General features: G+C 44.9%; 1 pseudogene; it reads left to right on the top strand.

Annotated features, from left to right (window-relative positions):
* Positions 1–1,184: 1,184 nt before the first annotated feature.
* The window catches only part of LOC120876787, a 50,936-nt pseudogene continuing 30,105 nt past the window's right edge, over positions 1,185–22,015 (top strand).

Consider the following 22,015-nt stretch of genomic DNA (forward strand, 5'->3'; position numbering starts at 1 on the left):
TCTCAACCTCCGTTAAGCATTAAGAAACCACTGTTAAACCCAGTGAAGTACATGAGGAACCCCAGACAGAACAGTGAAAGTGCAGAGTCCTAACCAGTTGACTACCAGCGTAATTTATAATGACTTTGGAAAACTCTAAGGCTAGGTGGAGACTGTAGCAAGGGCAGGTGAGAGGAAATCTAGTTCAGTGTGAGGTTGTGCTGGAGGTGCTGAGGAAACTAGCAGAGCGGATGTCAAGTACCCACCTACAAAGTCAAGTCTGGAGCCTGGGAGAAGTCAGGCCGGAGAAGCAGTTTGGAAGATTCCAAGGCCATGAGCCTGGATAAGGTCTCTGCGGGAGAGAGGGTGGAGAGAAGAGGAAGGGTCCAGGGACTGAGGGGGCAGGAGGATCCTCAAACACTTAGTCTGTTGAAGGATAAGAGCCACCATGGAGACCCACGAGTAGCCAGAGGGGCAGGAGGCAAACCAGGAGAGGGTGGTGTCCACAGGCTAAATGGTTTCAAGGAGGAGGGAGGGAACAGCTGTGTCTGAGGCTGCTGAGAGGTCAAGATGAGAGCTGAGAATTAACCACTGGATTCAGCAGCATGGAGGCCACTGGTGAACTTGTCAAGGGCAATTCTGTAGGACAGTGATGTCTGAAGCCTGGAGGAGGGAGGACAGAATGGGAGGGGAGGGTGTTTAATGCAGATGGCTCTTTCTTGAGTTGTGCTGTGCAGGTGAGCTGAGGAATAGGGCAGGTGATGGAGGAGATGGTGGGCCTGATGGATATTTATATGGGAGCTAGTACTGCTTATTTGTAAAGGGGAACAGTGGACCTGGCAAGTGAAAGGAGACAATTGCTGCAGCCAAGTAGTTCTGTAAGTGAAAAGAGGGCAGGATTGCCCTATACTTGCTGCTTCACTTGCCAAGTAATGGGCAAGATTTGAGCAAAGGTGATCTGGCAGATAAGGTATTGCCTGAGGAGTAAACCGTACTTCTCTTCCCCCATACCCAGCTAGGTTCTGACCAGGTGCTTTTAAAGATTTCTCCTAAGAAACTTGTTCCTGCGATGACACCTTATGGTTGGCTGGTAACCCACCCCCATTCCCCACAAGTGCTTAGAAAACTGCTGGCAGCAATGAACCAGAGGTGTCTCAGACCACAGCAGAGCTCAGAGAAGCTTCCTGGGACAGCAGATCAACAGCATGGTGGAGTTCGCCCCCTTGTTTGTGCCTTGGGAACACAGGCTGCAAACATTCGTGGTCCTGCAGTGGGTCAGCTGTTTCCTGGCCATGGGTAATTGAGCTGGTTTGGAAACTGGTAACCTTGAGCACCTGTCACTTCTGGGGCACACAGTGCATTGATGGGAAGGAAACACAGATCCTAAATGGTTTGCTAGCTCAGCACCTGGGGATCACAGGGATGAAGGACATCCTGCTCAGATGGCCATTTGGAGCTTTGCCAGAAGGAGTGTGTATGACTATCTGTGTCCACCCCCAGCCCAGCCTGGTCCCTGGGACCATCAGGAACAGCACAGGGAGGTCTGGTAGCCCTGAGCCTGGAGCTACAGTAAGGGCAGCTGAGAGATGGAAGGTGAGCCCACCAGTGCCAGAAACAAGAGATTGTACCTTGTCCCTTTTCCTGAGGGCAAACGGCAGCCTCAGGAGGGCTTTAGGTACTGGAGTGACATGGTCCAATCTGTGTCTGACAGGCTGCAATTGAGGGATCTCAATTGTGTTGTGGTATCTGGGGGAGGCAGATGACAGGGAGAAGCTGTTACTAAATCAGATTTGGGCCTGCTTTCCTGAGCACAGTAAAGCTCATATACTGATACTTTTAAGATTTTTTAGAAAGAGCAGTGTTTATTGCAGGAGCCAAGAAAGGAGTCTAAGTATGTATGGCTCAAAATTACAGAACCGCACCCCTCCCCCCCCCCCATGAATTTCAGGGAATGGCGTCTAGAGACTGGGTGAGGTAGAGTTTCTGGGCATACGATCGGCTCCTAGACAATTGTCTGATTGCTTGGTGGTGAGGTAACTGGGAGCCAACATCATCAAGCTGGTTTCCCCCAGTCTGAGGTCTACAGGCTGGAGAGCAACTTCCTCTACCTGGTAGGGGTTCAGTATCTGCAAAACAGCTCAAAGATGAGGCTCAGAATATTATCTATAACCCTTGAGGAGTTACTAAAATTTCTTGATTTATTGAATAAGTAAAACTATTATTATTAGTATTTCCTCTTGTTGACTATTTTTCTTTCTTTCTGTGTTTATCATTTTTCTGGTTCATTTTATCCTTTAGAAACTGGGGAAAGCTTATGAGGCCACAGTATTTCTACAAGTAAGGGGCAGACTGAGGATATGAGAGGTCTTTTCTAGGAAGGCTGCATAAGTCCTGCTTAGGTACAAGGTCACAGTTTGCAACAGGGTCCACAACATAGGTCTGTGGCCCCAATACAGCCCCCTGATTGTTTTTGCATTTGTACAGCCCAAAAGTCAAGAATGGTTTTTACAGTTTAAATGCTTGAAATGATTTTGTATCTATACAATATCCTCCTAGTTGCCTCTTGAGCCTCACATTCTGAATTATGGCTCTGAATTCTGAAAAGATTCCTTACCCTGACATAGGGAGGCAAGCGGTAGATAGAGAGATAAGACCACTTTTCAAAGATACTTAAGAGATTGTCCATGGGCAAAATGTACAGACTGGCAAGAAAGCAAGGGCTTGCCATGTGCTATAAATGTAGTGAACTGCTGGCTCATGCTGGCCATACAGCAGGCATTTGGGGAGGGGCAAAGAAGTGACCAGAAAGGCCAACAGGGACCTGTCACCACAGACTCAGGTCCCAGACAAATACTTCCTAGTGGGTTACTTGTTTACTCTGTTCTTTTTTCTTTAATTCACACACTCACACAGAAAGGTAAGTGCCTTTCAAACAGGTGGTCTTGTTCTCATCTGCATCTCTAGCTTCTTGAAGAGCTGGTGTTGGTATATGTTTGTTAAATGAAAGAATGTTGGGAGCATAATGGAGCCAAAATAGTAGAATTGAATGCCAGGTCCCATCCTACTAGCTTTCTGGGTGATCTAGCCAACCTGGCTACACTCTCCAGGTTTCGGTAAAATGGGGTTTTGCTTTTTTCTTTCTAGGTGTTATAAGGGGAAAGAAGGGAGCCTCCTTTCTCAGGGACTGGAAATATTCCCAAGTTTGGCATTGCCTGCTGATAGGAGTTAAAAGGTGAGTCCAAGGTGAGGTATACTGTGGGGTGAGGAGAGTTCTTTTGGTCAAGTGGAAATGCAAGCATTTTTAAAATATTTTTTTTTCTGAGTGAAAAATGAATCCATGCTATTGTTACTCATTCAAACAGAATATGTATTCTAAAAATAAATCCAGGGAAAAGTGAATCCTACCCTGCAGGGAGCCACTATGAACAACTTGCGTTTTATTCTCTAGACCAGACATGGGCGTTCTCATTTCACGGGTACAGAGGGAAGATGAAAAGAGTTCCAGAGATGAAGGATGGTGATTGTTACACAGCAATATGATGAATTAATGCCATCAACAATACACTAAAAGTCATTTCAGGTATATGCCCAGGAGTGGGAATGCTGGGTCTTATGGTAGCTCTATTTTTGGTTTCCTAAGGTATCTCCATTCAGTTCTCTATAGTGTCCTTATCAAGAAAACCATAATATGAAAAGATCTAAGCACCACAATGTTCATTGCAGCCCTATTTACAATAACTAAGACATGGAAACAATCTAAATGTCCAAGGAGAGAGGAATGGATAAAAATGGAATATTACCCAGTCATTAAAAAGAACAAATGATGCCGTTGTAGCAACATGGGTGGACCTAGAAATTGTCATAGTGAGTGAAGTAAGTCAGACACAGAAACACAAATATTGTATGAAATCACTTGTATGTAGTATCAAAAAAGGGTACAAATAAATTTATTTATTTACGTAGCATATGGACATTGAAAACAAATTTATGGTTACCAGAGGACCAGGAGAGAAGGAAAACTTGAGGGATTTGGATTGACATATACACACTACTTCTTGCCTGGAAAATTGCATGGACAGAGGAGCCTTGTAGGCTACAGTCCATGGGGTCGCAAGGAGTCAGACACTACTGAGTGACTTCACTTCATACACACTACTATCTATAAAATAGATAACGAATAAAAATCTCTAGAGAGCATAAGAAACTCCACTCAAGATGCTTTAATGGTTTATATGGAAAAAGAACCAAAAAAAGAAGTGTGGATATATGTATATGTATAACTCCTTTAATTTCCTATACACCTGAAATGAACATAATACTGTGAATTAACTATAATATAAATTTTATAAAAGATAATAAAATAAAAAAATTATTTTGATACATGTTATGTTTAACATAGGTTTTACTGCCATAAAACTTGAAAAGACAATACAAAATGCATCAAACACAGCCTTGAAATTAGCACTATGAGGGCAGGTATATCTGTGCATTGTTCACGGTTGTAGCACTAGCATTCGGCATGTTGTGTGTGCTCTGAATAAAGTGAGCCTCTGTGAGCCCTAACCTACTTTGGCTTATGCATTTTATTACTATTCAGACTGGGCCAAAAGTCCCCTTCCCCTGGTAGTCAGCCATGAATGACAGGCCCAGTTTACGCAAATTTCAAATGCAATACAAGTGGAAGCTGACCTTTAAGAGTTTGAGCACATGATTTCATGGAGGGAATGGAATGGAGAGGACACAATATTCTCTAAGAATAAAGTCACTGGCATCAGATTAAAGACAGCCCTATAGACCACCTGAACCTGAGTCGAAGCTGGGATTAGCCTGTGAAAAGGAACTCAGAATCCTAAGACTGGGAGGAACTGCTCATTGGGGCTGTCCTAGACCTTCTGCACTCCTGACGGACAGGCCAGACATAGGTTGCCCTCTTTCTTCCTCCCTCCTTCAGCAGGAAATGGCCTGGCAGCAGAGCAAAGAACTGAACAAAAGCTAAAGTTGTATCAGGGAGTTGTATCCGCACTGAGCGGCTTAGAGTGGCCAGAACAAGATGTGCATGTGGTAAGTGAGGCTGGAGCAAGAGGGAGATCAAGTTAGCAGTGGGGATGTTGAAGTCAGGCTAAGCTGCTTGAGCTGAGCTTCAAAGTTATGAGAAGTCATGTGGGGACTTCAGCTAAAGGGGAGACCTGTCTATGGAATATAGGATTTATCTATGAAAAGATGGGCTGAGGTAAACAGGAAGTGAGCTAGGTAGAAAGCTTCTTCATTCATAGAACGCATACTAGAAAGATTTCATCCTGTCACATCTCTACCAGGCATTTATTGAGCACCTGGTGAATACAGACTACTGAACAGGGCAGAGATAGCAGTAGAGGGAGAAGACTGAAAGGAACGAGGTGTCTGGGAAAAAGCGTAGTGGGGAAAAAGTCAGTTTGAAGTTAGGTCTACCTGGCTTCAAACCCAATCTCCCAGTGTGACACGGGGCAGGCTCATTTCTTCTTCTTTAAGGCAGAGTAGGCTGACTCCTTCCTCTTGGGGTGAGGCCTGGACAGGACTGTGCTGCTAGTGCTGGGCAAATGGGGAGAGCTCGTGACTTCATACCTCTGATCACTAATGCTCCTGCCTCCCTCCCCAGGCATCGTCTGCTATGTGGTCTTCATGGGCCTCCTGTTCACAAGATTCTGGATCTTCAGTATCCTGTATGCGATCTGGTGGTGTGTGGGTCGAGCCAAGCCTTGGCAGGGGGGCAGGCAGAGTGATATACTAAGGCACTGGGTCATATGGAGGTACATGAAGGACTATTTCCCCATCTCGGTGAGTAATGGGGCTGGTTGTGTTGTGGCCAGGATGGAAGTCCCCAAGTGCCCACTGGAAAGCATGTCCCTGTGTACAGTGAGCAGAATCCTGGGCTGGGAGGCAGGAGACAGACTTTTACCACTCTGTGACCTGAGAATAGTCGGTTTCTCTCTGGGTATGGTGTCCCATGTATAGAGATGTGGAGCAAATATGAAGATTGATGTATGAAAGAGATTTGAAGGTTCTGTGGGCCATGTAGTATGGCACATATGTGTATCTTAGCACAGAGGTGTAAAGTCTTCAGTAGTGCAAGGCAGGGACAGGCCCTCATCTGGAGGCAGGCACTGTTTTGGACACCTGCAGAGGGCGGGCAGTACCTCCAAGTGTCCAGTAGAGGCAGAAATGACATGCACTTTGACCTCCCTGTCCTGGACTGAGGCCTGAAAGGGGGCTACGGTAGGCAGATTCTGGACTCTGTCACCCCTCAGGAGAACTTCCAAGTCATCCACACCCCCTTACAGAGCAGGCCCTGCAGGAATTTGAGCATGGGAGGAGATAGGGCAGCCAGGGAGAGACTCTGCTCTCTACTGAAAACAAGCGCACAACCTTAAAGTTGTGAGGGGTTTCGTCCTAAGATGTTACTGAGGACTGTCGTCAGCAGATAGCCTCTCAGCAACCTCGGAGGAGCTGTTCTGAAAGGTAATGGAGGGGTCAGGACTTATGGGTTTCGCTGGGGAAAAAAAAAAAACACCTATGTAGACAAACAGCAAAATATTACTGCCAGTCACAAAAAGCAGACAACTCAAGTTATTGATTTTCATGTTTTTCTGTGTATGGGAAGATGCAAAATCTGGGCTCACTGCAATCATTCCTTTGATGTTCGTCCTCACTCACTGTGACCAGTATCCTTTATTCTTCCATCCTGAATTCCTTTCAAGAACCATTGTCGGTGGCAGCTACAGTGGCTGCTGGCTTGAAGGCAGGCAAGCAACATTCCATGTCTTGGCCACTCTGCTGGGCCTTCTCCACATCACAAACCTTTGCACTGTGATTCTATGAGCTACTACCTAATGGTAGAGTTTCTAGTGAAATTAGGAGACTATGTCTGAGCACTAGAACTTTCTAAACACACCCTATGGGCTTCCTGAGGAGCTAATGGTAGAGAATCAGGCAGTGTTTCCCCTAGGACAAGCTGCTTCCTCCTCATGCTGAAGATCAGTCCAGGATCTGGGTTTCTCTGTGAAGATTTCATTATCCTGGAGCAGCAGTGTCTGCACAGACCAAGCCCTGAGCAAGGGTACAGTGCTGTGGGCAGGCTGTGACCTGGTGTCAGGAAGTGCTGCAGACTTGGCAGGACACCCCCCGGCCCCTCCCTACCCACACCTGTGGGCATCACCAGTACATCATGAGAAACACTGGACTGAATGAAACACAAGCTGGAATCAAGATTGCCGGGAGAAACATCAATAACCTCAGATATGCAGATGACACCACCATTATGGCAGAAAGCAAAGAAGAACTAAAGAGTCTCTTGATGAAAGTGCAAGAAGAAAGTGAAAAACTTGACTTAAAGCTGAACATTCAGAAAACTAAGATCCTGGCAACTGGTCCGATCACTTCATGGCAAATAGATGGGGAAACAGTGGTTGACTATATTTATCTGGGCTCCAAAATCACTGAAGAAGATGATTGTAGCCATGAAATTAAAAGACACTTACTCCTTGGAAGGAAAGTTATGACCAACCTAGGCAGCATACTAAAAAGTAGACATTACTTGTCAACAAAGGTCCACCTAGTCAAGGCTATAGTTTTTCCAGTAGTCATGTATGGATGTGAGAGTTAAACTGTGAAGAAAGCTGAGTGCTGAAGAATTGATGCTTTTGAACTGTGGTGTTGGAGAAGACTCTTGAGAGTCCCTTGGATGGCAAGGAAATCCAACCAGCCCATCCTAAAGGAAATCAGTCCTGAGTGTTCATTGATAGGACTGATATTGAAGTTGAAACTCCAATACTTTGGCCACCTGATGTGAAGAGCTGACTCACTGGGAAAGTCCACGACACTGGGAAAGATCGAGGGCAGAAGGAGAAGGGGACAACAGAGGATGAGATGGTTGGATGGCATCACAGACTCAATGGACATAGGTTTGTGTGAACTCCGGGAGTTGGTGATGGACAGGGAGGTCTGGCGTGCTTGGGTTCATGGGATCACAAAGAGTTTACATTACTGAGCAACTTTCATGTCACTTGATTAGTGGCAAGTATTACCTCAATATATTGTGTTAAAGGTTGAGATTTTTGTATTATATCTTTTTTCTAACCTACCACGAACTAATCTATGTCTAATTGCTTTTGTTGTTGTTTTGGCGGTAAGTCGTGTCCAACTCTTTGTGATCCCATGAAGCATAGCCCATTAGGCTCTTCTGTCTATGGGACTTCACAGGAAAAATACTGAACTCAGTTGCCATTTCCTTCTCCAGGGGATCTTCCTGACCCAATATCGATCCCGTGTCTCCTGCATCGGCAGTCAAATTCTTTACCAGTGAACTAGCAAAGAGGCCCAACCATTTGTAAAATTTAAGATAAATTACCAAAGAAATGAAGAAAACAAGCAGTTCAAATCCAGTTTTTAATTATTAGCTTCATACAACTAGAACTGCTTTGCCACATTGCTCTAAGGTTTCTGAGCAGTTACTCTCCAACTCTGTACCTTGTCAGGAACCAGTAACAGGCAGGTTGTGGACAAGGCAGGTCCTCAGACCACACAGGCACCACACTGCCCCAGGATATAAAGTGCTCCCTGGTTCTTTACTTGTCAGGGGGTTATGAGGTGAAGGGCACAGAACCCTGGTGGATGGCTGAGTGGTGTACCTGGGTCAGTGGGGCCCTATCTTTGCCCTGATACCCAGTAGGATGAAGAGCTCTGGGAAGGGAAGGACTTGTCTGAAGTCACATAGCTGGGAGGTGGCCAATACAGGACTGGGCTCAGCTCTCATCAGGGCTCGTCCAACCGGTCTTGAGGGAGGACCCTGGAAATGACTGCTAGATGCACCTTCAAGAAGGAGGGTTGGTCCCAGCTGCACAGTTGCCTGCATAGAGGCAGTGACTTTGGAGCCCCCAAAATAACCCTGTCACTTTTTCTTCTGTTTCCCCATCTATTCACCAAGAAGTGATGGGACCGGATGCCATGATCTTCGTTTTCTGAATGTTGAGCTGTATGCCAACTTTTTCATCTCTTTCATTTTCATTAAGAGGCTCCTTAGTTCTTCTTCACTTTCAGCCATAAGGGTGGTGTCATTTGCATATCTGAGGTTATTGATATTTCTCCCGACAATCTTGATTCCAGCTTGTGCTTCATCTAGCCCAGGAATTCTCATGATGTACCCTGCATATAAGTTAAATGAGCAGGATGACAATATGCAGCCTCGCCATATTCCTTTCCTGATTTGGAACCAGTCTGTTGTTCCATGTCCAATTCTAACTGTTGCTTTTTGACATGAATACAGATTTCTCAGAAGGCAGGTCAGGTGTTTGGTATTCCCAACTCTTGAAGAAATTTCCACAGTTTGATGTGATCCACATGGTCAAAGCCTTCAGCATAGTCAATGAAGGAGAAGCAGATGTTTTTCTGGAACTGTCTTTTTTTTTCCCGATGATCCAACAGATGTTGGGAATTTGATCCCAGTTTCCTCTGCTTTTTCTAAATCTAGCTTGAACATCTGGAAGTTCACAGTTCACGTACTGTTGAAGCCTGGCTTGGAGAATATTGAGTATTACTTTGAAAGCGTGTGAGATGAGTGTAATTTGTGGTATTTGAACATTCTTTGGCATTGCCTTTCAGTGGGATTGGAATGAAAACTGACTTTTCCAGTCCTGTGGCCACTGCTTTGTTCATAGTGATGCTTCCTAAGGCCCACTTGACTTTGTTTTCCAGAACGTTTGGCTGTAGGTGAGTGATCACACCACCGTGGTTATGTGGATCATGAAGATCTTTTTTGGATAGTTCTTCTGTGTTTTCTTGTCACTTCTGTTTAATATCTTCTGCTTCTGTTAGGTCCATACCATTACTGTCATTTATAGTTCCCATCTTTGATGAAATGATATCACTCTATACACCAGTAAATAAGATGTCTGACTACACAGAAAGCCAGAGAAGATATGTATCTGGACGTTGCATATATTCTGCTCAAAGTCTACACTGGTGCTACAGTTTTGTGCAAAGCCTGGCATACTGCTCTATAGCTTGTGCAATCACATACCCAGCAGTCCCTCTGGCTTATGAGTCTGTAGGAGGAATAAGGGCACAGGGACAGGGGCCAGTGAGAATGTTGTCATCACAGTCCATCCAAGTGGCTGGCTGTGGTGGTGGAAAGCAGCTTTCCATTGCAAGAGATATTTAAATCAACAAAGAGTAGAGCATGAACTTGATGAAATGATTTTTAATGACTTGTAAACATTTTCAAGTATACTCACTACCATTAGGAAAGCACTGTAACCACAATGAAATTTCCAAGGCACCTAGGCCATCAGCCATGAAAGGCAGAGGCATAAGCACTGGATGACCAGGATTGTCCCGGTGTGACCACTTTGCAAAGCTCTGTGGCTATGTGGAGACTGTAGCCTGGGCAGGTGAGGGGAAGTCAAGCTCAGTTTTAGACAGGCTGTGATGGAGGTGCCAAGTACTTACAGTACTCACATCCTGTGAGTGAGGATGTCAAGTACCCACCTACATAGTCAAATCTGGAGCTTGTGGGGAAGTCCAGGCTAGAGATACAGTTTGGAAGTGTTCGTCCTGTAGACAGACTCCATGGCCATGAGCCTGGAGGAGGTCTCTGAGGCGGGGAGGATGGAAAGAAGAGAGAAGGTCCAAGGACTGAGGGGACAGGAGGGCCCTGAAACACTTAGCCCGACGAAGGATAAGAGACTCTATGGAGACCCAGAGGTAGACGGAGGGGCAGGAGGGAAACCAGGAGAGTGTGGTGTCCACAGACCAAGTGATTTCAAGGAGGAGGGAAGAAACAGTTGTGTCTGAGGCTGCTGAGAGGTCAAAATGAGAGCTGAGAATTGATCACTGGATTCAGCAGCGTGGAGGCCAGTGGTGAACTTGTCAAGGGCAGTTCCATGGAACAGTGGCCTCTGAATTCTGGACGAGGGAGGACAGAATGGAGGAGAGGCATGGCAATCAGACAGCTCTTCTGTGAGTTTTGCTGTCCAGGCAAGCTGAGGAAAAGGCAGCCAGAGAGGAGATAGTGGAGCTTGGAGATATTTATATGGGAGCTCATAATTGTTATTTGTAAAGGGGAACCATGGACCTGGCAGGTGAAAGGAGACAATTACTGCAGCCAAATAGTTGTGTAAGTGCAAAGAGTGTAGGATTGCCCTGTACTTGCTGCTTCAATTGCCTAGTAGTGGGCAAGATTTGAACAAAGGTGATCTGACAGAAAATGTATTGCCTGAAGAGTCCACTGCACTTCTCTTTCTCTGTAGTAAGTTTAGTCCAGGCCAGGTGATCTTAAATATTTCACCTAGGATACTGCTCCCTGCCAGGGTAGGTGCAATGGGACTCTAGACTGGCTGGACACCCATCCCCCACCCACCCCCACAAATGCTTAAGAAGCTCTGGCAGCAACAAAACCCAGCAGGTGTCTCAGACCACAGCAGAGCTCAGAGAAGCCTCCAGAGGAAGCAGAGGAATCAGCATGGTGGAGTTTGCACCTTTGTTTGTGCCACTGGAACGCAGGCTGCAGACCTTCGCCGTCCTGCAGTTGATCTTCTCTTGCTTGGCCCTGCGTAAGGAAAGCTGAGATGGATTTGGGAGGCCATGGACACCTGCCGCTTCAGGTGCACATGGTGCATGGATGGGGAAAGATACAGGTCCTAAGGCGGATGCTGAGCTCAGTGCCTGGAGATCACCTGGGATGAGGGACATCTTGCTCACAGGGCCTTGGGGGAGCTTTGCCAACAAGAGTGTGTCTGACTGTCCCTGCCCACCTCAGCCCAGCCTGGGACCTAGTAGTATCCAGAGGAGGACAGACAATCAAGTAATCTTGGGCCTGGAGCTAGAAGGAGGGCAGCTGAGAAAAGGCATCCGGAACCTCTCATGCCAGGAACAGTAGCTTGTACCTTGGCCCTTATCTCAAGGGCAAAGGGGATCCAGGACTGACAAGGTCCAATTTGTGAGAGACAAACTGTAATTTAGGGATATTCTTTGTTGGGGTGTTGGCTGAGAGATATGACAGGGAGCAGTTATTAGCAAATCAGATTTGGGTCTGCTTGTGGGAACACAGCAAAGCTCCTATACTGACACTTGGTTGTGCTGAAAGAAGGTGTAGGCTTTATTGCAGGGGCCATGGAAGGAGTCCAGAGAGTTAAGGCTCAAAATACCTGAAACCCCTTTAGTTACCAGGGAACAGTGTCTAGAGACTGGGTGAGGTAGAGGTGTATGATCAGCTCCCAGAGAGTCGTCTGATTGCTTGGTGGTGAGGTAACTTGGAGTCACCATCATCAGCCTTTGGTTGCCTCTGGTCTGAGTCTATGGACTGGTGAGCAACTTCTTCCACCTGCTGGGAGTTCAGTATCTGCAAAACAGCCCAGTGATGAGTCTCAATATTATCTATGGCTCTTGGGAACAAACTAAAAGTGTTTGAATTTATGGAATGGTTAAAGCGTTCTTTATTTTCTTGCTTGACTGTTTTCTGTGCGTATGATTTCTCTTTAGTTCAGTTCAGTTCAGTTCAGTCCAGTCGCTCAGTCGTGTCCAACTCTTTGTGACCCCATGAATCGCAGCACGCCAGGCCTCCCTGTCCATCACCAACTCCCGGAGTTCACTCAGACTCACGTCCATCGAGTCAGTGATGCCATCCAGCCATCTCATCCTCTGTCGTCCCCTTCTCCTCCTGCCCCCAATCCCTCCCAGCATCAGGGTCTTTTCCAATGAGTCAACTCTTCACATGAGATAGCCAAAGTATTGGACTTTGAGATTTAGCATCATTCCTTGCAAAGAAATCCCAGGGCTGATCGCCTTCAAAATGGACTGGTTGGATCTCCTTGCAGTCCAAGGGACTCTCAAGAGTCTTCTCCAACACCACAGTTCAAAAGCATCAATTCTTTGGCACTCAGCTGTCTTCACAGTCCAATTCTCACATCCATACATGACTACTGGAAAAACCATAGCCTTGACTAGATGGAACTTTGTTGGCAAAGTAATGTCTCTGCTTTTGAATATGCTATCTAGGTTGGTCATAACTTTCCTTCCAAGGAGTAAGCGTCTTTTAATTTCATGGCTGCAGTCACCATCTGCAGTGATTTTAGAGCCCCGCAAAATTAAGTCTGACACTGTTTCCCCATCAATTTCCCTTGAAGTGATGGGACCAGATGCCATGATCTTCGTTTTCTGAATGTTCATCTTTAAGCCAACTTTTTCACTCTCCTCTTTCACTTTCATCAAGAGGCTTTTTAGTTTCTCTTCACTTTCTTCCATAAGGGTGGTGTTATCTGCATATCTGAGGTGATTGATATTTCTCCCGGCAACCTTGATTCCAGCTTGTGCTTCTTCCAGCCCAACATTTCTCATGATGTACTCTGCATAGAAGTTAAATAAGCAGGGTGACAGTATACAGCCTTGACGTCCTCCTTTTCCTGTTTGGAACCAGTCTGTTGTTCCATGTCCAGTTCTAACTGTTGCTTTCTGACCTGCATACAGATTTCTCAAGAGGCAGGTCAGGTGGTCTGGTATTCCCACAGTGAATTTTCCACAGTTGATTGTGATCCACAGAGTCAAAGGCTTGGCATAGTCAATAAAGCAGAAATAGATGTTTTTCTGGACCTCTCTTGCTTTTTCGATGATCCAGCAGATGTTGGCAATTTGATCTCTGGTTCCTCTGCCTTTTCTAAAACCAGCTTGAACATCTGGAATTTCATGGTTCACATATTGCTGAAGCCTGGCTTGGAGAATTTTGAGCATTACTTTACTAGCATGTGAGATGAGTGCAACTGGGGGGTAGTTTGAGTATTCTTTGAGATTGCCTTTCTTTGTGATTGGAATGAAAACTGACTTTGCCATTCCTGTGGCCACTGCTGAGTTTTCCAAATTTGCTGGCATATTGTGTGCAGCACTTTCACAGCATCATCTTTCAAGATTTGAAACAGCTCAACTGGAATTCCATCACCTCCACTAGCTTTGTTTGTAGTCATGCTTTCTAAGGTCCACTTGACTTCACATTCCAGGATTTCTGGCTCTAGATGAGTGATCCTATCATCATGATTATCTTGGTCGTGAAGATCTTTTTTGTACAGTTCTTCCGTGTATTCTTGCCACCTCTTCTTAGTATCTCCTCTTAATAATTTTATGTTTGAAATTTGGCGAAGTCTTAAGAAGCTGAAGGTTTTCGACAAATAGGAGGCAGGCAGAGGACATGAGGGATCTTTCTTAGGAAGGCAGCATAGATCTGGCTCAATTACAATGTCTCAGTCTACTACAGGGGTCACCATGTAGACCCATGAGTGAAAACCAGCCCATGACTGTTTTTGTGTCTGTACAGCCCATGAATGAAATATTGTTTTTGCATATTAAATGCTTTTATTTTAAATGATTTTGTGCTCATGCAATATCCTCCAAGTTTCCTCTTGAACCACAGTGTCTAAAATACTTACAATCTGGCTCTTTCAAAAAGATTACTTACCTTGCACTAGGGAGACTGGCATTGGGTAGAGAGAAGGGGCTCTTTTTCAAAGATATTAGGAGATGAATCTACAAGGCAGAATGTACAGGGCTTCAGGAAAGTAAGTTTTTCCAGGAGGCCAGTAAACATTGCACATATAGAGAACAGATGGTACTTGCTGGCCTAGCACAGCTGTTTGGGCAGGGGTGAAGATGTGGCCTGAAAAGTCAACAAGGACAGTTACTGAGGACTCAGGCCCCAGCAACAAATTCTTTCCAGTGGGTTACTTGTTTAATCTGTTTCTTTCCTCTTTTCTGTAATTCACACACTCACATAGGAAGGTAGTTAAGTTCAGTTCACTCAGTCGTGTCTGACTCTTTGTGACTCCATGGACTTCAGCACACCAGGCCTCCCTGTCCATCACTAGCTCCTGGAGTTTACCCAAACTCATGTCCATTGAGTCAGTGGTGCCATCCAACCATCGCATCCTCTGTCATTCCCTTCTCTTTCCAGCCTTCAATCTTCCAAGTATCAGGGTCTTTACAAATGAGTCAGCTCTTTGTGGCCAAAGTATTGGAGTTTCAGTTTCAATATCAGTCCTTCCAATGAATATTGAGGACTGATTTTATTTAGTATGGACTGGTTGGATCTCCTTGCAATCCAAGGGACTCTCAAGAGTCTTCTCCAACACCACAGTTCAAAAGCATCAATTCTTCTGTACTCAGCTTTCTTTATAGTCCAAATCTCACAACCATACATGACTACTGGAAAAACCATAGCCTTGACTAGATGGGCCTTTAATGGCAAAGTAATGTCTCTCCTTCTTAATATGCTGTCTAGGTTGGTCTTAACTTTTCTTCCAAGGAGTAAGCGTCTTTTAATCTGATGGCTGCAGTTACCATCTACAGTGATTTTGGAGCCCCCCAAAATAAAGTCAGCCATAGTTTCCACTGTTTCCCCATCTATTTGCCATGAAGTGATGGGACTGGATGCCATGACCTTAGTTTTCTGAATGTTGAGCTTTAAGTCAACTTTTTCACTCTCCTCTTTCACTTTCTTCAAGAGGCTCTTTAGTTCTTCACTTCCTGCCATCAGGGTGGTATCATCTGCATATCTGAGGTTATCAGGGAGTGATGAGGATGTGAGAGTGAGGGAGATGTTTAGATGGGAGAGTTTCTGATCAAGTAGAAATGCTCACAGTTTTAAATTCTTTTTTCTAACTGAAAAACAAATACATGCTATTTTAACACATCGAAACAAAATATGTGTCTTAAAAGTCAAAGATTTACCCCAAATTCTACCTTACAATGAACTGCTATTAACAACTGGTTTTATTCTCTCAACCTGGATTGAAGAAAGAGCAGGAAGATAAGCTCCTTTCAAATAGCTAGTGTTGTTCCCATCTGCATCTCCATCTCCTAGAAGAGTTAATGTTGATAAATGCTTGATGAATGAATGAATGTTGGGATCATGATATGGACATAATAGTAGAATTGAAACCACCCCTCATCCCACTAGCTTTCTGTATGAGGTTAGCTAACCTGAATATCCTCTCTGGGTCTCAGTATAGTGGGATTATACATCTTTCCTTCCTGGCATTATGAGGGGAAATCAGGTGTTTCCTTGCTTAGGGACTGAAGATATACCCAAGTTAAGATTTTGCCTGCTGACAGTAGTTAAATGAGAGGCCAGAGTGAGGGAGATCTTTAGATGGGGGAGTTCTTTCTGATCAAGTAGAAATGTCCACATTTTAAAATTCTTTTTTTTTCTGACTGAAAAACAAATACATGCTATTTTAACACACCGAAACAAAATGTGTGTTCTAAAAGTCAAGGATTTCCCCCAAATCCTACCCTACAATGAGCTGCTATTAACAACTTGGTTTTATTCTCTCGACCTGGATGGAAGTTCTAATTTCTGGGTACAGAGGTTCGGTTTAGGAAGATGAAAAGAGTTCTGAGATGAAGGCTGGTATAGTTACACAAAAATGTGAATTAATTTAATTATACCAAATTGCCTCTCAAAAATCATTTTGAGTATATGTCCATGAGAGGGACTGCTCAGTTCAGTTCAGTTCAGTCGCTCAGTCTTGTCTGACTCTAGGCGACCCCATGGGTTGCAGAACGCCAGGCCTCCCTGTCCATCACCAACTCCCAGAGTTCACTCAAACTCATGTCCGTCGAGTCGGTGATGCCATCCAGCCATCTCATCCTCGGTCGTCCCCTTCTCCTCCTGCCCCCAATCCCTCCCAGCATCAGAGTCTTTTCCAATGAGTCAACTCTTCACATGAGGTGGCCAAAGTATTGGAGTTTCGGCTTTAACATCATTCCTTCCAGTGAACCCCCAGGGCTGATCTCCTTTAGAATGGACTGGTTGGATCTCCTTGCAGACCAAGGGACTCTCAAGAGTCTTCTCCAACACCACAGTTCAAAAGCATCAATTCTTTGGCACTCAACCTTCTTCACAGTCCAACTCTCACATCCATACATGACCACTGCAAAAACCATAGCCTTGACTAGATGGACCTTTGTTAGCAAAGTGATGTCCCTGCTTTTGAATATACTATCTAGGTTGGTCATAACTTTTCTTCCAAGGAGTAAGCGTCTTTTAATTTCATGGCTGCAGTCACCATCTTCAGTGATTTTGGAGCCCCCCAAAATAAAGTCTGACACTGTTTCCACTGTTTCCCCATCTTTTTGTTGTGATGTGATGGGACCAGATGCCATGATCTTTGTTTTCTGAATGTTGAGCTTTAAGCCAACTTTTTCACTCTCCTCTTTCACTTTCATCAAGATGCATTTTAATTTCTCTTCACTTTCTGCCATACAGTATTCTAATAGTTTTATAAGAAATCTCCATATGTTCTCCATAATGCCTCTGTCATGAGCCCATATGGAAAGATACAATCTCCCCAGTGTTCATAATAGCACACTAACAATAGCTAGGACATGGAAGCCACCTAAATATCCATTAGAGCAATGCATAAAGAAGATGCCATAATACAGGCAATGGAATATTACTCAGTCATAAAAAGGAACATATGAACGTCATTCTCAGCAACATGTATGAACCTAGAGATTGTCAAACTGAGAGAAGATAATCAAAGAAAGACATATCACATGATATCACTTATATGCAGAATCAAAAAAGAGGTACAGAATTACTTATTTACAAAATAGAAGTAGGAAAAAACCTATGGTTACCAGGGGATAAGGGGGACGGATTAAATGGGAAATTTGGATTGACAGATAACACCACTGTATATATCCGTTCAGTTCAGTTCAGTCGCTCAGTCATGTCTGACTCTTTGCAACCCCATTAAACACAGCATGCCAGGCCTCCCTATCCATCATCAACCCCCAGAGTTTACACAAACTCATGTCCATCGAGTCTATCATGCCATTCAGCCATCTCATCCTCTGTCGTTCCCTTCTCCTCCTGCCCCCAGTCCCTCCCAGCATCTGAGTCTTTTCCAATGAGTCAACTCTTCGCATGAGGTGGCCAAAGTACTGGAGTTTCAGCTTCAGCATCAATCCTTCCAAGGAACACCCAGGACTGATCTCCTTTAGGATGGACTGGTTGGATCTCCTTGCAGTCCAAGGAACTCTCAAGAGTCTTCTCCAACACCACAATTCAAAAGCGTCAATTCTTTGGCACTCAGCTGTCTTCACAGTTCAACTCTCACATCCATACATAACTACTGGAAAAACCATAGCTTTGACTAGACCGACCTTTGTTGGCAAAGTAATGTCTCTGCTTTTGAATATGCTGTCTAGGTTGGTCATAACTTTCCTTCCAAGGAGTAAGCGTCTTTTAATTTCATGGCTGCAATGACTATCTGCAGTGATTTTGGAGCCCCAAAAATAAAGTCTGACATTGTTTCCACTGTTTCCCCATCTATTTCCCATGAAGTGATGGGACCAGATGCCATGATCTTCGTTTTCTGAATGTTGAGCTTTAAGGCAACTTTTCACTCTCCTCTTTCACTTTCATCAAAAGGCTTTTTAGTTCCTCTTCACTTTTGTCATCTGCATATCTGAGGTTATTGATATTTCTCCCAGCAATCTTAATTCCAGCTTGTGCTTCTTCCAGCCCAGCGTTTCTCATGATGTACTCTGCATGTAAGTTAAATAAGCAGAGTGACAATATACAGCCCTGACGCACTCCTTTTCCTATTTGGAACCAGTCTGTTGTTCCATGTCCAGTTCTATCTGTTGCTTCCTGACCAGCACACATGTTTCTCAAGAGGCAGGTCAGGTGGTCTGGTATGCCCATCTCTTCCTGAGCACTGGAGCATCTTAATGCACCCTATGGGCTTCCTACAGAGGTAATGGTATAGAATCAGGCAGTGTTTCCCTGATGACAATTGATTCCCCCTCATCCTGAAGATAAGTTCAGGAGCTGGGTTTCTGTGTAAGATTTCACTATCCAGAGAAGCAGTCTCTACAGAGGCCAAGGCCTGAGCAGAGGTGCAGTGCTATGGGCAGGCTGTGACCTGGTATCAGGAAGTGCTGCAGACTTGACAGGACACCTCCCTGACCCCTCTCCACCCACACCTGCGGGCATCACTAGAGACTTCATGGCCCTCCTCCCAACCTCTACCTTCAGCATCCTGGGGTCTCTTACACTGAGTCACAGGGACTCAGGGATCCAGCTCTTTACCCGGGACAGAACTCCAGATGCCACAAAACTTGGTGAGAGGGTCACTCCCTCTTGTGCTGGCTCCTTCTTTCTAGTCAGGCTCTACCTGGAAGAAGGTGTCCCTTCATATAGGACATTGGCTTGTCTCCAGTCTTCTTCCCAGGAGTTCTATCTCTGCCTTGGGCAGGGGTCTTCCTTCCCAGGCAGGTGGCCTTGGTCATCAATTCATGGGTGTGTTCTCTCCCTCTTCATTGCATAGTCTCCCAGAACATCTCCTCTGCTCCATGCTTCCATTGGGGTCAAGGATACTCAGACAGGCCATCCCTCATCATAGGACACTCACATGGGATATGATAGCACTTGGGCACAGGGGACAGGTAGAAGACGTCAGCAGAGAAACTTAGGGAGATCGGAGCAGGGGTGGGGAGGTACCAGGTGCAGCACCGATTCACCAGATTGCTGTCCCTGCAGCTGGTCTAGACTGCTGAGCTGGACCCCTCCCGGAACTACCTCACTGGCTTCCACCCTCATGGGATCCTTGGCACTGGAGCTTTTACCAACCTGTGCATGGAGGGCACGGGCTTCTCCTCTGTTTTCCCAGGCATCCACTTACATCTGATGATGATGCAATTGGGGTTTCTGGGCCCCTGTCTTCAAGGATTATATCATGTCAGGGGGTGAGTCCTGCCACTCTTTCTATGCCAGGAAGATGAGTGCTGAAGGAATGAGGAAGGATTTTAAGGAAGGCAGCCAATTGTTCTCTACTTCTTCCAAGTGAATGTGTAGTAGACAAGGAGATGAGACCCAGAGAGGCATTTCCCACAGCTCTGTGCTCAGTGATGGCCTTGGTGGGAGAATTAGGAAAAGGGGTAACACTCAGTGCCTGTCATCAGGGAACTCCCAACTGGGGAGTGGGGGAGAGCCCAAGTCACATACTCCTGAACCATGCTTGCCTCCTTCACACTGTACGTGACCGCTTTCCTCTCTCCCCAGGGCTGGTCTCATCAGACAAGGAGAGTGCTGCTCACATTCTGAACAGGAAAGGAGGTGGCAACCTGCTGTCCATTGTTATTGGGGGCGTCCAGGAGTCACTGACTGCCAGGCCTGGAGCCTACAAGCTGGTGTTGCGGAACCAAAAGGGCTTCATCAGGCTGGCCCTGATGCACGGGTACTGGGGAGAGGGCTCAGGGTTCAACTGGAGATTGGCAAGGATTGTAGTTTAGAGGGAAGACTGCAGAGGCAAATGCAGATCCTATTTTGGCAGGCAGCATCTCCATTCATTAATAATGAACATTGTATGTTGGTGATAGACGCACTGTCTCAGGCCCTCATACCCAGAGAAGATTCCAGAAGGAAGATTTTGTAGCTAAAGGGATTAAGTCTCAAAGATCATATTGTTGAAAGGTTGTGTTACATCTGAGATCTAGGAACTCTGGGAGAATGGAGCTTAGGACATAATTTAAAGCTATTCTCCTATCTTTAAATATCTGTGAAGAATACTAAGCTAGCTGGAAGATTTTCCCAGAATGTCTGCAGATGTTTTATATCTGGGAGGACTCTCAGCTGTGTTCTGTTTTGTCTTATGATCCTGTAACCAGAAAGGGTTAATCTTGAACTTGTGCCAGACCTGTTTCTGTGACTTTAACCCTCATCTGCAGCTTTTGTTACTGTAGGAAAACATAATGGGCTTCCTAAGGGAGATAACCTGAGTTGCCCACCTGTAAAGGACTGTAAGTAAGTAAGTAAAAGTAAGTAAGTAAGTAAGTAAGTAAGTAAGTAAGTGAAGTCGCTCAGTCGTGTCCAACTCTTTGCGACCCCATGGACTGCAGCCTACCAGGCTTCTCCGTCCGTGGGCTTCTCCAGGCAAGAATACTGGAGTGGGTTACCATTTCCTTCTCCAGGGGATCTTCCTGACCCAGGGATTGAACCCAGGTCTCCCACATTGGAGGCAGACCCTTTAACCTCTGAGCCACCAGGGAAGATACTGTAAAGGACTGTTAGAAAGTGAAACTAAAAAGAAGAAGTAAAACTCTCACTGTTTGCAGATGACATGATCCTCTACATAGAAAACCCTAAAGACTCTACCAGAAAATTACTAGAGCTAATTAATGAATATAGTAAAGTTGCAGGATATAAAATCAACACATAGAAATCCCTTGCATTCCTATACACTAATAATGAGAAAGTAGAAAAAGAAATTAAGGAAACAATTCCATTCACCATTGCAACAAAAAGAATAAAATACTTAGGAATATATCTACCTAAAGAAACTAAAGACTTATATATAGAAAACTATAAAACACTGATGAAAGAAATCAAAGAGGACACGAATAGATGGAGAAATATACCATGTTCATGGATCGGAAGAATCAATATAGTGAAAATGAGTATACTACCCAAAGCAATTTACAGATTCAATGTAATCCCTATCAAGCTACCAGCGATATTTTTCACAGAACTAGAACAAATAATTTCAAGATTTGTATGGAAATACAAAAAACCTCGAATCGCCAAAGCAATCTTGAGAAAGAAGAATGGAACTGGAGGAATCAACTTGCCTGACTTCAGGCTCTACTACAAAGCCACAGTCATCAAGACAGTATGGTATTGGCACAAAGACAGAAATATAGATCAATGGAACAAAATAGAAAGCCCAGAGATAAGTCCACACACCTATGGACACCTTATCTTTGACAAAGGAGGCAAGAATATACAATGGAGTAAAGACAATCTCTTTAACAAGTGGTGCTGGGAAAACTGGTCAACCACTTGTAAAAGAATGAAACTAGAACACTTTCTAACACCATTCACAAAAATAAACTCAAAATGGATTAAAGATCTAAATGTAAGACCAGAAACTATAAAACTCCTAGAGGAGAACATAGGCAAAACACTCTCCGACATAAACCACAGCAGGATCCTCTATGATCCACCTCCCAGAAT

The sequence above is a fragment of the Oryx dammah genome, unplaced genomic scaffold (assembly GCF_014754425.2).
Source record: "Oryx dammah isolate SB20612 unplaced genomic scaffold, SCBI_Odam_1.1 HiC_scaffold_17, whole genome shotgun sequence".
In the NCBI taxonomy this organism is placed as follows: Eukaryota; Metazoa; Chordata; class Mammalia; order Artiodactyla; family Bovidae; genus Oryx; species Oryx dammah.